Here is a 19,093-nt window from a genome sequence, read left to right on the forward strand (position 1 = left end):
GGACGATGCAGGATCACAAAAGCTCACCTTGTCACTTTGTGACATGTGAGCTAAAAATGCATTAGAATTCAAAACATTAGATGGTTAATACTCACGATATGGCAATTACAAATGTGTCTGTGTTAAAATTGTGGTAGCTGAGTATTTAGATCTATTTTTTGATACGACATCGTAAATATGAATGTTACATGAAATGTTAATGTTCTACTTTTGAAAACCTAGAGGCCTTTTGCATTTATTCCCCTTTAAAACTCCTTTTATGGCAACTTTTGAAAATTTTACTACAGAACATGGAACAAGAGCTGTCTGTTGACAGCGCGCTCGACTTTTCGAAGAATTGATGGAAGTATGGGGTCAAAATATTACCAGAGATTTTCAGACAAATGAAGAAAAATAGATGAGACAAACAATGTACCTGTATTTGCGGATGTGTGTGACCATGATGGTAAGCAAGTGTTCAAAGTTTCAAAGCCATATATCAAACAGTTTAAACAAAATATGGAATAGTATGCCGAATTTAACTAATTTCTTTGTCAAAAAGGGCCATAACTGAGCTAAAGTCCTTGTCCTAGGTATGTAGTCTTGCCTACATATGTAGACTATGATGGTAAACAAGTGGTCAAAGTTTCAAAGCCATATGACAAACAGGTTAGGCAAAATATGGACTGGTATGAACAATTTAACTGATTTCCAAGTCCAAAATGGGCCATAATTCAGCCAAAATAGTTGACAGAGTTATGCACTCTTGCCTACAGATGGAGACCATGACGATAAACAAGTGTTCAAAGTTTCAAAGACACATGTCAAATAGTTTTGACAAAACGCTGACTTGTACGAAAACTGAGCCAATTTCCAAGTCCAAAAAGGGCCATAATGCAGCCAAAATGGTTGACAGAGTTATGTACTCTTGCCTACATATGGAAATCATGATGATAAGCAAGTGTACCAAGTTTTAAAGCCAAAGGTGGAATAGTTTTGACAAAACGTGGACTTGTAAGAAAACTGAACCAATTTCTAAGTTCAACAAGAGCTGTCTGTAAGACAGCACGCTCCACTATTCGGGGATTTGACAGTAAAATGAATATATGTCTGAATAAGAGACCTCTACTTTAAAAGGAATATACGCCAAGGGGCATATTTCCATCAAATACACAAATTTGAGTTATTAGGATTGTTACAACACATGCAGATGAAGATGATAAAGATATGTTTTGAGTTTCAAGTCATTATCTTGTATAGTACCAAAGTTACGTCCAGAAAACGAAGTTTGTAAAAAATTTAAGTATGAAAGGGGCATAATTCATTCAAAAATACAAAATAGAGTTATGGGGATTATTACCACACATGCTGATAATGATGATAAAGACACATTTTAAGTTTCAAGTCTTTATCTTACATTGCATTAAAAGTAGTATCCAGAAAGCGAAGATTGCAAACAAAGTTTAAGTACAAAAGGGGCATAATTCTGTCAAAAACACAATTAGAGTTATGGGGTATGTAGCCACACATACAGATGATTATAAACAAATACTTTTAATTTCAAGTCATTATCTTTTGAAGTACCAAAGACATGTCTATAAACAAAGCTTTTGAAAAATTTTAACATGAAAATAACCTAAGTATAACTCATTGACCTTGACCTTGAGTATAATGGCCCCAGCCCCTATACATAATTTGTTTGTATGCTGGACAATGTTTATGTGAACTTACAGTATGATATAAGCAATAATAACAAAGATATGACAGAAAAACAAAGGTTGCCGAAAAACTTTAACCTTACAAGACCATGATGGTCCTGAATCGCTCACCTGTCCCCACATGAACTGAGTATGACGTCGTTTTTTCTATTGTTTCTATTACTAGTTCTGAACTTGACCTAAATATCATCAAGATAAAAATTCTGACCAATTTTTATGAAGATCCATTGAAAAATATGGCCTCTAGAGAGGTCACAAGGTTTTGCTATTATTTTACATAATGACCTAGTTTTTAAAGGCATGTGACCCAGTTTTGTACTTGACCTAGATATCATCAAGGTGAACATTCTCACCAATTTTCATGAAGATCTCATGAACAAGAGGGCCAAGATGGCCCTAGGTCGCTCACCTAAGAAACACTCCATAACAGTGTAAAACATGTTTGACCTAGTGATTTCATGGAAACAAATATTCTGACCAATTTTCATTAAGATTGGACCAAAAAATTGGTCTCTTGCGATAAAACAAGCATTTTCTTAGATATGACCTAGTTTTTGACCCTAGATGACCCATGTTCAAACTCGACCTAGATTTTATCAAGGCAATCATTCTGACCAAAATTCATGAAGATCAATGAAAAATACAGCCTCTATCACATACAGAAGTTTTTTCTTTGATTTGACCAAGTGACCTAGTTTTTGACCTCAGATGATCCATATTCAAATTCGACCTAGATTTCATTAAGGCAATCAACCTGACCAAATTTCATAAATATCAACTGAAAAAAACAGTCTCTATCGTATACACAAGATTTTTCTTTAATTTGACCTAGTGACCTAGTTTTTGACCTCAGATAACCCATATTCAAAACCGACCTAGTTTTCATCAAGGCAATCACTCTGACCAAATTCATGAAGATCAATTGAAAAATACATCCTCTATTGCATACACAATGTTTTTCTTCGATTTGACCTAGTTTTTGACCCCAGATGACCCATTTTCGAAATCAGCCTAGATTTTATCAAGGTAATCATTCTGGCTAAATTTCATGAAGATCAGTTGAAAAATACAGCCTCTATTGCATACACAAGGTTTTTCTTTGATTTGACCTAGTGACCTAGTTTTTGACCCCAGATGACCCATTTTCGAACTTGGTCTAAATTTCATCAAGGCAATCATTCTGACCAAAATTCATGAAGATCAATTGAAAAATACAGCCTCTATCGCATACACAAGGTTTTTACGTGATATGACCTAGTGACCTAGTTTTTGACCCCAGATGACCCATTTTCGAACTCGGCCTAGATTTCATCAAGGTTATCATTCTGACCAAAATTCATGAAGATCAATTGAAAAATACTGCCTCTATCGCATACACAAGGTTTTTCTTTGATTTGACCTAGTGACCTAGTTTTTGACCCGAGATGACCCATTTTCGAACTCGGCCTAGATTTCATCAAGGCAATCATTCTGACCAAAATTCATGAAGATTAAATGAAAAATACAGCCTCTATCGCATACACAAGGTTTCTCTTTGATTTGACCTAGTGACCTAGTTTTTGACCCGAGATGACCCATTTTCGAACTCGGCCTAGATTTCATCAAAGTTATCATTCTGACCAATATTCATGAAGAAGAATTGAAAAATACAGCCTCTATTGCATACACAAGGTTTTTCTTTGATTTGACCTAGTGACCTAGTTTTTGACCCGAGATGACCCATTTTCGAACTCGGCTTAGATTTTATCAAGGTTATCATTCTGACCAATATTCATGAAGATTAATTGAAAAATACCACCTCTATCGCATACACAAGGTTTTTCTTTGATTTGACCTAGTGACCTAGTTTTTGACCCGAGATGACCCATTTTCGAACTCGGCCTAGATTTCATCAAAGTTATCATTCTGACCAATATTCATGAAGAAGAAATGAAAAATACAGTCTCTATTGCATTCACAAGGTTTTTCTTTGATTTGACCTAGTGACCTAGTTTTTGACCCGAGATGACCCATTTTCGAACTCGGCCTAGATTTCATCAAGGTTATCATTCTGACTAATATTCATGAAGATTAATTGAAAAATACAGCCTCTATCGCATACACAAGCTAAATGTTGACAGACGACGGACGACAGACGACAGACGACGGACGCCGGACATTGAGCGATCAGAAAAACTCACCTGAGCATTGCTCAGGTGAGCTAAAAATACGGCCCCACGAGAGGTCACAAGGTTTTTCTATTTTTAGACCTACTGACCTAGTTTTTGACCGCAGTTGACCCAGTTTCAAACTTGACCTAGATATCATCAAGGTGAACATTCTCACCAATTTTCACGAAGATCCATTGAAAAATATGGCCTCTAGAGAGTCAAAAAGGTTTTTCTATGTTTAGACCTAGTGACCTAGTTTTTGACCGCAGTTGACCCAGTTTCAAACTTGACCTAGATATCATCAAGGTGAACATTCTCACCAATTTTCATGAAGATCCATTGAAAAATATGGCCTCTAGAGAGTCAAAAGGTTTTTCTATGTTTAGACCTAGTGACCTAGTTTTTGACCGCAGTTGACCCAGTTTCAAACTTGACCTAGATATCATCAAGGTGAACATTCTCACCAATTTTCACGAAGATCCATTGAAAAATATGGCCTCTAGAGAGTCAAAAAGGTTTTTCTATGTTTAGACCTAGTGTCCTAGTTTTTGACCGCAGTTGACCCAGTTTCAAACTTGACCTAGATATCATCAAGGTGAACATTCTCACCAATTTTCATGAAGATCCATTGAAAAATATGGCCTCTAGAGAGTCAAAAGGTTTTTCTATGTTTAGACCTAGTGACCTAGTTTTTGACCCATGTGAGTGACCCAGTTTCAAACTTGACCTAGACATCATCAAGATGAACATTCTGATCAATTTTCATGCAGATCCCATGAAAACTACGGCCTCTACAGAGGTCACAAGGATTTTCTATTATTTGACCTACTGACCTAGTTTTTGACCGCAGTTGACCCAGTTTCGAACTTGACCTAGAAATCATCAAGGTGAACATTCTCACTAATTTTAAGTTCCATTGAAAAATATGGCCTCTAGAGAGGTCACAAGGTTTTTCTATTTTTAGACCTACTGACCTAGTTTTTGACCGCACGTGACCCAGTTTCGAACTTGACCTAGATATCATCAAGGTGAACATTCTGACCAACTTTCATAAAGATCCCATGAAAAATGTGACCTCTAGAGTGGTCACAAGCAAAAGTTTACGCACGGACAACGGACGCTGCGCGATCACAAAAGCTCACCTTGTCACTTTGTGACAGGTGAGCTAAAAATTAACCTAAGTGTAACACCTTGGTGACCTTGACCTTGGGTATAATGGGCCCAGTCCCTATACATACTTTGTTTGTATACTGGAAAATGTTAACGTAAAGTTACAGTAAGATATAAGAAATAGTAACAAAGATATGACAGAAAAACAAAGGTTGCCGAAAAACTTTAACCATAAAAATAACCCAAGTATAACACCTTGGTGACCTTGACCTTGGGTATAATGGCTCAGCCCCTATATATACTTTGTTTGTATACTGGACAATGTTTATGTGAAGTTACAATAAGATATAAGCAATAGTAACAAAGATATGACAGAAAAACAAGTTTGCTGAAAAACTTTAACCTTAAAAATAACCGAAGTATAACACTTTGGTGACCTTGACCTAGGGTATAATGGGCTCAGCCCCTGTATCTACTTTGTTTGTATACTGGACAATGTTTATGTGAAGTTACAGTAAGATATAAGCAATAGTAACAAAGATATGACGGAAAAACAAAGGTTGCCGAAAAACTTTAACCTTAAAAATAACCTAAGTATAACACCTTGGTGACCTTGTCCTTGGGTATAATGGGCTCAGCCCATACACATATATTGTTTGTATACTGGACAATGTTTATGTGAAGTTACAGTAAGATATAAGCAATAGTAACAAAGATATGACAGAAAAACAAAGGTTGCCGAAACACTTTAACCAAGAAGTGTCATGCCAAAGCCGACGTGAGTAGTATAGCCCCCCTATTCTCCGAATAGTGGAGCTAAAAAGGGCCATAATTCTGTCAAAATAGTTGACAGAGTTATGTACTCATGCCTACAGATGGAAATTAGGATGGTAAACAAGTGTTCAAAGTTTCAAAGCCACATGTAAAATAATTTTGACAAAACGTGGACTTGTACGAAAATTGTACCAATTTCCAAGTCCAAAATGGGCCATAATTCAGCCAAAATAGTTGATAGAGTTATGTTCTCTTGCCTACATATAGAGATTGTTATAATAAACAAGTGATAAAAGTTTCAAAGCCATATCAATTGGTACGAAAAACGTAACCAAGATTTGCAAGTTAAAAGGGGCCATAAGTCAGCTAAAATCCTTGATGGAGTTATGTACACTTGCCTATAACTGGACAAGGTGATGGTACACACGTGCTGAAAGTTTCAAAGCTTTATCTCAGTAGATTTTGTCAAAATATGGACTGGTACGAAAAACTTAACCAAGGTGTGACACCGATGGCGACGCCGTGGTGAGTAGGATAGCTCTACTTATTCTTCGAATACTCGAGCTAAAAACGTCGAGGACAGGGTTTTTGAGCAAGGTATGATCGGGTTACTCTAAATTCTTGATTGTCTTAGGAGGATAACATCAATTTATTATCTTATTTATAAATAGGATAATATTTATTTATAAATAGCTATATAGCCAATATTATATCTAATTGAAAAGGGTGTATTTTGTCGCGGAAGAAATATTTGCTTCACAGCAGATACACAGCATTCGCAAGAAAATTTTGTCTAACAGAGTGAATGATAAATATTAGACAGCAGTTTGTAAATAACTTGCAAAGCAGCTGCCATATCGTGAAGAATCTGTCGTATAGAGCAAATACTTTCCATGATCTAAAGAATTCATTTGCTTTTTCCAAACAAAACAGACTGAGATAATGTATTGTAACATCTGTTATTATAACGTCTGTCTGCGCCGTTAAATGTCTGAAGTACATTGTAGTACAACAGTTTAATACTGGGGCTCAATTGATTTTTCCGTACGGAACTATAAGTTAAGATAACAGAGATCTCTCATAGCTGTTCTGACGAATTACTGAGCAGTGTTTTTTTTTCTTCTTCAGTTTAGTGTGCGTGTGTGTGTGTGTGTGTGTGTGGGGGGGGGGGGGGGGGGGTTTACAACTTCAAGTGTTGATAAATATTCATGGAAGGTTTGGAAAATTATAACAAGAGGACCATGATGGTCCTGAATCGCTCACCTATCCCTACATGACCCAGTTTTGAACTGAGTATGACGTCGTTATTTCTATTATTTGACATAGTGACCTAGTTTTTGAGCATATGTGACCTAGATATCATCAAGATAAAAAATTCTAACCAATTTTCATGAAGATCCATTGAAAAATATGGCCTCTAGAGAGGTCACAAGGTTTTTCTATTATTTGACCTATTGACCTAGTTTTTAAAGGCACGTGACCAACTTTTAAACTTGACCTAGATATCATCAAGGTGAACATTCTCACCAATTTTCATGAAGATCTCATGAAAAATATGGCCTCTAGAGAGGTCACAAGGTTTTTCTATTTTTCGACCTACTGACCTAGTTTTTTGACCGCACATGACCCAGTTTCGAACCTGACCTAGATATCATCAAGGTGAACATTCTGACCAATATTCATGAAGATCTCATGAAAAATATGGCCTCTAGAGAGGTCACAAGGTTTTTCTATTTTTAGATCTACTGACCTAGTTTTTTACCCCACGTGACCCAGTTTCGAACCTGATCTAGATATCATCAAGGAAAACATTCTGACCAATTTTCATGAAGATCTCATGAAATATATGGCCTCTAGAGAGGTCACAAGGTTTTTCTATTTTTAGACATACTGACCTAGTTTTTGACCGCACGTGACCCAGTTTCAAACCTGAGCTAGATATCATCAAGATGAACATTCAGGCCAACTTTCGTACAGATCCCATGAAAAATATGGCCTTTAGAGAGATCACAAGGGTTTTCTATTATTTGACCTACTGACCTAGTTTTTGATGGCACGTGACCCAGTTTCGAACTTGACCTAAATATCATCAAGGTGAACGTTCTGACCAATTTTCATGAAGATCTTGTGAAATATATGGCCTCTAGAGAGGTCACAACGTTTTTCTATTTTTAGACCTACTGACTTAGTTTTTGATGGCACATGACCCAGTTTCGAACCTGACCTAGATATCATCAAGCTGAACATTCTGACCAATTTTCATTAAGATCCATTGAGAAATATGGCCTCTAGAGAGGTCACAAGGTTTTTCTATTTTTAGACCTAATGACCTAGTTTTTGACCCCACGTGACCCAGTTTCGAACTTGACCTAGATATCATCAAGGTGAACATTCTAAACAATTTTCATGAAGATCGCATGAAAAATATCGCCTCTAGAGAGGTCACAAGGTTTTTCTATTTTTAGACCTACTGACCTAGTTTTTGACCCCACGTGACCCAGTTTCAAACTTGACCTAGATATCATCAAGGTGAACATTCTGACCAATTTTCATGAAGATCTTTTGAAATATATGGCCTCTAGAGAGGTCACAAGGTTTTTCTATTTTTAGACCTACTGACCTAGTTTTTGATGGCACGTGACCCAGTTTCGAACTTGACCTAGATATCATCAAGATGAACATTCTGACCAACTTTCATAAAGATCAAACAAAAAATGTGACCTCTAGAGATGTCACAAGGAAAAGTTTACGCACAGACGCACGGACGGACGCCGGATGATCACAAAAGCTCACCTTGTCACTTTGTGACTGGTGAGCTAAAAAAAAACAACTGTTGGGTGGGCGGTGTGGGAGACCAGGTGTGGGTACACAACTTCACATGTTGATAATAAATGTTCATGGAAAAAATGAAAGAATTTTACTGAAATTCTACCAAATGGTTATTTTGTTATTTACAAATATGTGGATTTTTTAAACAAATAAAGGGCAATAACTCTGGTTACTAAAGAGATCCTGACGATATTGTGTGTGCACTACCACATTATGGTGATCTATATTCAATTTAAGTTGAACTGTTTTATAGTTCTAGGTTAAATATGTCCCAAGTTATGAAGCAGAAATTGCCACATTTATAGTACCCTATATAGTTAACACTAGAAACATCTAAGGGTCATAACTCTGGTGTTACTTTGGCAATCTGACTGAAACTTGACGGCCCCCATTTTCCTACAGTGGTGAACATGTATATGGAGTTTTATTTAAATATTCCAAACCACGTCCTAGATATGGCTCCGGACGGACAACGTCAAAATTATATCCTTCCGCCTTTGGCGGGGGATAACTAACTAACCGCTAGCCTCGTTATAGTACACGTTGATTCTTTCAAGTTGAAGGTCAGAGTCCCCGTGGTAGGTACCGGTGGGGTCAATTCCATGCTCGTCTGAGATTACTTCCCAGAACTAATAAAATAATGAATAATAAAAATATTATTAATACATGGTTACAAGGGACATGAAAGAACATCACATTACCTGTCGCTTCACAGTACTATACGTTTGAGGTCAGAATCTCCTTGGTATGTACCTATAGGGTCAATACCGTGCTCGTCCGAGATCACCTCCCAGAACTGAAACGAAATTAATTATTGAAGCGTGGTTCTAAAGTGTTGCCAGCGTGTTGATAAAAGATTAAGACCTTCCCTTCTCTACACTTGATGACTGGAGAACTAAATTAAACCATGATACTGATATGGCAATATGCCTGTACCAGCAGAGATATTACACATCGTAAGGATGGCTTTTGTTTTTGTCGATTTTTTCCACCGCTGGTAGCCTTGTCCCACTGAGCATTGATTCAGGCAAGCGAGGAAGGGGGCACCTGGGTAGGACCACCGACAAGCCAGCTGGACAGTTTCCTCACACGGAGAACTCAACACCCCATGCGAGGTTTCAAACCGACATCGGTGAGGGCGGCCAAGTCACCGACATTAACCGCTCTGACAAGGAGGCCTTACCCCTGATTTATATGCCATATGGACTTTAAGCAATGACACTGCAATATTTCTGAGTCTGAATATATATTACGTAGAATATGACATCTTTTGTTGACAGCAACAAATATACTATTATTGTCTGTAAGTATTGACCTGGCACTCATGAATATTCCGTATATTTTCGTAAATTAATCTTCGGTTTCCGAACCTAAATAGCGTTAATACTAAATATTTCATATATTATTCTTAATTGATATACTGTCGCAAGTACAGGTAGCTATGCAGACAAAGCGTTTAGCTACCAATATCAGGGTTGTGGGTTCGAGTGCTACGTCTGACCATATCTTTTTTCCCCAAATTTTATATGCAGACTTTCTACTTATTTGATCAAATGTATCTGAATATTTATGGTTTATTTATTAACAGTAATCATATTGACTCGTTGTAAAAATATGAAATAAGATTATTTTAAAGGTATCTTAGATAAAAAGACAAATTACCTGTCACCAGTGTTCCAGAAAATAAACAGTACAAGGGAAAACAATTAAAATTCATGAAATATGATACATAAAATAATTTTAAAGATGACATAACAATACATTTATTAATAATTGAAAAAAAAAAACAACATATAAATTTCTTAGTGATTTCGAACCCGTAGTAACGTGCGTTGAAGTCAGACAACTTACCTCTACGCCACCGTGTCATCGAAGTACTTTTCATGTTACTTTCGTAATGTAGATACTTCCAGGATACAAATTTTGCGTAAATTAACGAAAACACCCGAAAAAAATATTGGCCAAGATTAATGAGTGCCAGGTCAATACTTACGGACAATACCAGGGCATTAGACAACTTTTGGGGACAGGTACCCATACCCTCAGGAAGGGGAATTTTTCGCCATTTTAAGACGAAAAGGGGAAGTTTAAGCCATGTATATGTAACTACTTTTCACACTTATTAATACTGTTTTCAATCATTCCTAACTGATGTGACTATATTGCAACAGTAATCTTCCTTAGAGGCACTATATAATATTAAAAGATAACAGTGTACGAAATTCAGATTTGAATCCAATAGCCCGTTCGGGCTACCAGATTAAAAAATGGCCAAGCCCGACACCAATTTCACTAGCCCGAACTTTAACACCTTAAAATACATAATTTTTGCACCATATAACATTTTGTTTTACAGACATCTCTATGCATGTTTGAAGTAATAAAAAAGACATACAGAGATTACAGTACATGTTTGCCATGTTTTTGAAACATTTTAACTTGAAATACTCCAGTCCAGATCAGCATTGTCAGAGTCCAAAAGCATCGGACATGACACTCCTTGCCAAAACGAAATCTAAACTGTTATGCCCGATTTTTTAGGATCCGCACTCGCCAATTACTGCAACTCGGACTGTTGACAATTTGTAAGATGTAATACCGAGTGCTGAATACACATTTACACACACGCTGATAGCATAATTTAAGCTCCGCCTACTGCAGGTACTTGTGAGATTTTCGCCAGAAGTGTGAAAGCTAATCAAATTATCCGTTACGCTAGAGGTGTTTGTATTCAGCCAATTAGCGCTGCGGTTACGTCTTTGACACTGTGTTTGATTGTCAACACGTAAGAGTGCAAAAACCAATAATTCCATAAGCGTTTCTCAGTCTGGAAAATCACGATGCAGTACTCGTTTAATTAGCATGTTTTTTTAAACAAATGAGGAAAATTCGGTAGCCCAGTCGGGCTTGAACCTGTGGAAAATCGGTAGCCCGAGCTGAAATTTGGTAGCCACGGGCTGTCGGACTACCGTGAATTTCAAACACTGAGATAAAGTTCATATCTTTTTGTGTCAAACAACCTATCATCAGGGGAATTTTCTTCTGAGAAAGGGGAAAAAAACATATTATTTTAGAAGGGAATAGTATCCATATTCGGCCCCAAAAATGGCCAAACGAGTGCCCTGAATACTCACACATTGAATATAGTGTGCAACCTACTTTTTTGACAAATCAGAGAGAGTTATTTTTAACAAGATAACAAGAGGACCATGATGGTCCTGAATCGCTCACCTGTCCCCACATGACCCAGTTTTGAACTGAATACGACATCGTTTTTTCTATTATTTGACATAGTGACCTAGTTTTTAAGCTCATGTGACCCAGTTTTGAACTTGACCTAGATATCATCAAGATAAAAATTCTGACCAGTTTTGATGAAGATCCATATGAAAAATATTGAAAATCCATCCATGGATGACAAAGATATGGACTGGTCACGCCCATCAATGCACTATCCTTTAACGTCTAAGTGTGACCTTGACCTTTGAGCTACGGACCTGGGTCTTGCGCGCGACACGTCATCTTACTGTGGTACACATTCATGCAAAGTTATTTGAAAATCCATCCATGGATGACAAAGATATGGACCGGACACGCCCATCAATGCACTATCCTTTAAAGTCTAAGTGTGACCTTGACCTTTGAGCTACGGACCTGGGTCTTGCACGCGAAACGTCGTCTTACTGTGGTACACATTCATGCCAAGTTATTTGAAAATCCATCCATCGATGACAAAGATATGGACTGGACACGCCCATCAAAGCACTATCCTTTAATGTCTAAGTGTGACCTTGACCTTCGGACCTGTGTCTTGCGCGCGACACGTCGTCTTAATGTGGTACACATTCATGCCAAGTTATTTGAAAATCCATCCATCGATGACAAAGATATGGACCGGACACGAAAATTGCAGACAGACCGACAGACGGTTCAAAAACTATATGCCTCCCTTCGGGGGGCATAATTAGAAAAATATGGCCACTTCCAATAATTCCTTTTTCATCTATCACTCATTCTCACGGGAATTGGGAATTTGATGTCGCCATACACTAAGTCCAACATGTGAATGTTATAATATTGATTTTGAAAAACAGATATCAAATACAGGGTGCAATCGACCCACTGGATGTAAAAAATTGTCCCAAAATCGATTAATGCATTAGAATTTGCTACATTACTGTGCAAAATGTAATGTTCGAGACTGTCGCCATTTACATTGTTCTTCTTTGGGTAGATGTACTGATGTACAATTGGACATTTTAATGATATATTTATCTTTGTTGCATATTTTGATATGTTACAAACAGAGTCTTATATGATTTCTTGAAAGAAATTGACGAAATAAATAAAAAATATGCCCAACATGATGTCGCCAAATTTCTTGTTGCATTGTAATGTCCGCGATCAGTAATCTTATGTAATGCACAGTCCATTATATTTACACAACAGACATGCGAATTTCGTCACTAAAGGTGGTCAATTGATATGACATATCAAATTAAAGTATATTGAAATTTACGACAATTTTAAATCACAATTATAGTTTACACTGAGGCCTGTTAACTCAATAAGCTATATTACTGAACATAATGTAATGTCCGCGATCCATTTTCTATGTAAAGGTAAATCTTGGACGTTGCATTTATTTCATCACTGAGTTACATCAAATGGCTGTACGGCGGTAGCTTTTGGTAAGTTAAAAACGCAATAAGGCTGATTTGTCAAGCCAATAACAATGGTGTGTAATGTACGCGATTGTAATGTTCAATACTATACTCATTAAATTGCAATTAAAAGACATTAAAAACACCTGTTAACTACGTCATTAATAGTGACGTCACAATTCTGTTCCAAGAATTTGTTTACTGCTAGAAAAATACCCCGGCAGCCATTTTTTGTGAAGTTTGTTCTACGGAAATAAAAAACGATTTGGTAAGTAAATTCTTCTGCTTTCTTTTATATATTAATAATCGTTTATGTCTTTTGCAAATTTGTAATGTTGTAACCATATAAATCGGGTAAGCGATGCAAATAAAATGATGAAAATATGTGAATAAATACATGCTTTGTATGGCGTGTAATTTTACGCGATCTTTGGTATCGAACATTACACATTTATATATTATTTTGAAATACTTTAAGTACTTGTTTCTTTTGTGTTATATACTTGAATAAACAGCATCCCTCCCCTTTAAAAAGGTTTATCTATTCAGGGAAAATATTTTTGATGCACATGAATGTTGTATATAAAATAATGCGTCGTAAAACATGTGTTATGTTTGGTATGTTGTTCTAGCATTTGTTTAATGACATAATCCAAAAGGGATATTTCTTAAGCAATTAATTACAATTTTACTAGAAAACAAAACCTTAAACTTGCATTTAATAGTTTTAAAAGCATATGATCAGGCGCCTTTATTGTAAAACTTGGTCTCGAACATTACATTATTATGTATCGAACATTTCATTGAAATGGTAACTTTTTTCGTTTATATTTCAGGTGAATATGGTAAAGTCACGATCAGAAATATGTAAAGATTACAGAAAAAGGCTTAAAGAACAGGATAATGAGGCATATCTAAGAAAGGAACGAGAGAGGCGTCGAAAGAACTATGTCCCTTCTGGTGTATTAAGCTCATCTGAACGAGCTGTAAGACGGCATAAAGTACGTGAGGCCGTAAAACGATGTCGCGAGAGGAAAAAGGTGATAGCACAAGAAAGAGATAGGGCTGATCAACGTGAATCATTAAGCACAAGTGGGTATGAAAGTGCAGGTGGGTCTGCGGAAAATAGCGAGAGGTTTGTTGTTGCGATGCGGTTTTCAAATAGAGCAGTCGGACCAAGGAATCGAGTCACAAAGGAGTTTAAAACGCGCCAACCAACAACTGAAAGAACTGAAAATGGCTAACCTAAACCTAATGAGAAAGTTAAAAACTGAACAGCGGAAACGACAAAGAATCGTCAAAAGACTTCATGGTTCACCCCAAACCCCAAGAACCAGTACGGAAAAGCTGATGAATCGAGCTGGACTTTCTAATATTCAGAAGAATAAAGTCAGAAAAGAAATCATATTTGGTCATGTAGTAGCTGCTGAGCTGAAAGAGAAGGCAAAGGTTTGCAATAAGTCAACAATAAAGAACATTCACGACTTATTGCGGGGTAAATAGCAAGAAATATAAATGTCGTTTCGCACTTGGCAAAAAAATTGGACTGAACAAAAACACTGTAACCCAAGTACTCAGCTAATGGTGTACGAGTAAACAAAGAAAGCCTGAAGAAAACAAGAAAGTTGGAACAAGAAATAACCCCAATTCTCGAGCGCGATGATAACAGTCGAATGCAACCTGGGAAAAAAGGACACAATAAAACATGCTGGAGAAGTCAAACAAGCAAGGGTTCTTACAGATTATCTTCAAAATCTGTATGAAAAATTTCTAGCTGAAAATCCAAGGAGCAACATATCGTTTGCAACATTTTGTAGAATCAGACCTAAACACATACAACTTTCCGCATTCATTTCAAGAAGTAGTTGTTTGTGCACTAAACACCAGAATATGGCACTAACGGCCAAAACACTGCGACGAGAAGGGGGTCTCAACATCAGTCAACCCAGAGGTATTTTTAAAAGAGAACCACGATAGACAGGAAGTACTAGACAAAATATCAGAGGGCAATTGCTGTACCTCAATGGAAGAGAGTTGAAATTGAGGATAGAGGGAAAAAGAAACATGTAATGAGGATAACCAACACTGATATGAAAAGGGATGAATTCGCTGATCACATTGATAAACAGAAGAATGATTTTGGTGAGCATGTTGACAGAGTCAAAACCCAGTATGCCAAATAAGGACACTTAAGCAAAACTTACCTGTAGACCACGCGATAATTCAGATGGATTTCGCCGAAAACTATGCCTGTAGATGTTCGGAGGAAATTCAATCAGCATATTTCAACCAAACTGGTGTGACACTACACCCTGTAGTGTTGTACTTCAAAGAAGACAACGAACTAAAACACAAAAGCATCGTAATTGTGTCAGATACTCTTTCACATAATGCACAGACTGTTGTTACATTCATGGACAAAATTGTTCCAGAAGTAAAGAAGTTCGTTCCTAACGTGAAGGTGTGTCATTATTGGACTGATAGTCCTACGTCTCAATACAGGAATAAACTGATATTTGACACAGTGGCCAATCATGAGAACATATACAACTGCGCAGCTGTGTGGAATTATTTCGAGGCGGGCCACGGGAAGGGCCCGTGCGACGGGTTGGGCGGCACGGTTAAAAGAATGGCGATACAGCCATTAAAACAGGACGAGCATGATTCAAGACGCAAAAGATTTCTTTACGTGGGCAAGTGAGGCATCTACGTTTGAAAATGTATCATTTATATTTGTTGGAGATCAAGCCATAACAGAAAAGGTCCGTGACATGTCACACATATTGAAGATCTTCGACGGTCAAAGGAACAAAGAAACTCCATGCAGTTGTTGGAAATGGACAATCTAGCGTCTTAGTGAAAGAAACAAGCTGTTACTGTCAGCTTTGCTTGTCAGGTGAACGCTGCAACACGTGGAGACAAGAACGAACACGTAAACGGAATACAGAAGTTGGAAACCAAACTGAACCGAAAAAACATTTGGACACACATATTGCAACACATACACATATTACCATTGATGATTACGTTGCAGCAGTGTATGAGACCGGGGGGGTTTGTTGGGAAGGTGGTGGATATCGATGACGAAGATGACGAGGTTGAAATATCCTTTATGGTGAAGAAAAAGGAATTATATCAGTGGCCGAGGCAAGCTGACAAGATATGGATTGCAATGAGGGATATTTTGTTTTGTTATTCAAACACCTATAGGAACTGGAAAAACAAAGCGAATGTACAAACTAGTAGATACTGATGAGGAGAAATGTGAACAGTTTTTATGCAAATAGAAGTTAGATCTTATAAAGGTCAGGTTAATTGATTATATGACCATCAAAACAACATAGATGGTTTTGTAATGTTCGATACATCAGAACATAATTAACAAATTATACTGTATATACTACTTATCAAATACAATTATGCAGAGACAACTAACTATCATCATATATGAATGCAACGAAACATGTTTAGACATTATGTATTTACAAACAGAAGTTTATCTATTCATTTATAGAATTGAGTAATGTCCGATACCCCAAACTTTTTATAAATGTTAAGCTTGTATTCATATTGATAGCTTTATGATTGAAATTTTTTATTATTGTTGATTTGTTTGTTCGATGTTGTTGGCAAAAATGTTTCTTTTTAAAGTTTATAATGGAGTAGAAAACATAAAATATGTGTTAATTAGTGTAATAGTGTGTATATTTACATTATCCAAGAGAATTCATGCGTAAAATGTTTACCAATAATGTTGCAAAACATATGTTAAACAAATTGATGATATCATAATAACCAAATTTATGTGTTTGAATGGATATATAGTAATTATTGAATGGAATAACCGGTATAGTGTCTGTTACATAATCCATGTAATGTCGATACAATTAGATCTAATATCAAAACGTATCAATACAGTATAGGATACGAACTTTCAAGTATTCAAATGTTATTATATTCAATTATAAACCAAAATACTATCTGTTTAAGAGGTTATTTTAAAAATTATGTCACATTCATCTAAATTATATACATTGAAACAAGGTAACTTTCAAATGTACACAATATTTTTATCAAGCACATTATATTTCACCTTCTTTGGATATTTCTAAATGAATATTATATAACATGTTTATTGTAAGATATCTTGTTCCACAACAGGCGTTGATATACCTTTCGTTATTACAGTCGTTTATAGCCTACAATTATATGCTTCAATTACAGTATAAGGTATTCTTGTCAATACGTGTACATGTAGCGTACATTACTGGACGCAAAATAGGCAATCTCATGCTGTATTTTCAATGTGTCATAATTTTTTTGTTTTCTAAATGTTGTTCGAAAGTTTTTCACAATGTTTTATTCAATGTTCGATCAGTTAGTTCCATATAAAATAAATATATTTGGAACAATTCCATTTTGTTGTTTTTAGGTATGGCCGTTTTCCCAATTCTCGTGAGAATGAGTGTATATGAAAATTTCTGAGAAAATGCTAACTCTTGGAATGATAAACCATATCATGCTAAATACCTAAACACATAATTAAAGGGAAAATACAAGAATTAAAATATTTGTCGCTGAAATTAATTAGTTACACCATTTTTTGTGAAAAATAGTGTTTGTATACAAATTCTATTTTTAGAACTGATAAGACAGTGATCGGGTGGGCAGAAGCCGACCGTCCATGTTTTTTGTAAACAGTGATATTTTTCTAACGGTCTAAACTTTCTTAAAACACAAATTACATAAATAATTTTTTTGATCAATGGAAAGGTTATAAAACAAGCAATTTATTGATTACTTTTAATTGTTATTTCAAAATAAAATGGATTTATTATGAACGCTTAACTTACACTGTTTTTCTAAAGGTTGTGCAAATCACTACGCCGCTTTTAAAATTATATGTCATTTAAAACGGTTATTCATTGAAAAAAAGATATTTGGATACAAAAATATGAAGATTGTTAGTATTTCAAATCTTTTTGAATTTTGAAAATCCATAAATAAGCAAAAAAGTTATTAAAAATTAAAAATTCTGATTCAATACGCAAACGGTGTTAAAATCATTTGTTTTGCCAACCACCAGATAAACAGATGTTAACGCGTGACGTCACGGCGATCTCTCCTATATGGGAGGCAAAAGTTGAAAGTGCTGTAGTTTTTTGTAAAACAATTTATATGGTAAAATACTGTATCATTATAAAAGATATAATGTTAAAGAACACTTCTGCATCATTTTTGAAATGAAAAGTCTTTATCTTAAAAAGTCACTGAAATGCCTATTAAACAGGCTGGTAACATTGCCCGATCGGGCTTATGACACAAAAGTAATATTTCTTGACAAATAATGAAGATATTTCTTTCAAACTTGGTCCATTTATTAAGCATTACTGGTTGGGAACCATTTTCCGGACAGGACCAGTTTCCGGACACATGTAATATTCGCTTTATTTCGTTGTTATTCATGTAATTGTTTCATCTAGATCATTTAGATATTTGTTCTTCATGTCTACAAAAAATCACTATTTTATAAGGCTGTAAAATGTTTGGTTTTTTTATGATAATTCACCTGCATTCATAAAACAACTTTCTGACTTAACGGGGCATGTAGATAGCATTGCGCATGCGCAGTTGTTCACACATGCCGAGGTATCAAGTGGGGAAGAAATAATCAAACTACATAATGATTGTCCGCTGATAACATGTTCTACTTTTAATTTCACGCTAAAAGTTACATACGATGCAGGGTTGTTGATTTTTGCACTAATTTTATTCTGTATCTATTGGAATGATCAAGAATTCGTATAAGACGAAATTCGAGTTTTTTATAGTCAACCTCGGTTTGCTTTCGTAGCTGGTATTGAACGTC

General features: G+C 36.0%; 1 pseudogene; it reads right to left on the reverse strand.

Annotated features, from left to right (window-relative positions):
• Positions 1-19,093, reverse strand: part of LOC123557834 (tubulin beta chain-like) — a 32,239-nt pseudogene that overhangs the window by 11,989 nt on the left and 1,157 nt on the right.

Source organism: Mercenaria mercenaria, chromosome 5, assembly GCF_021730395.1.
Source record: "Mercenaria mercenaria strain notata chromosome 5, MADL_Memer_1, whole genome shotgun sequence".
In the NCBI taxonomy this organism is placed as follows: Eukaryota; Metazoa; Mollusca; class Bivalvia; order Venerida; family Veneridae; genus Mercenaria; species Mercenaria mercenaria.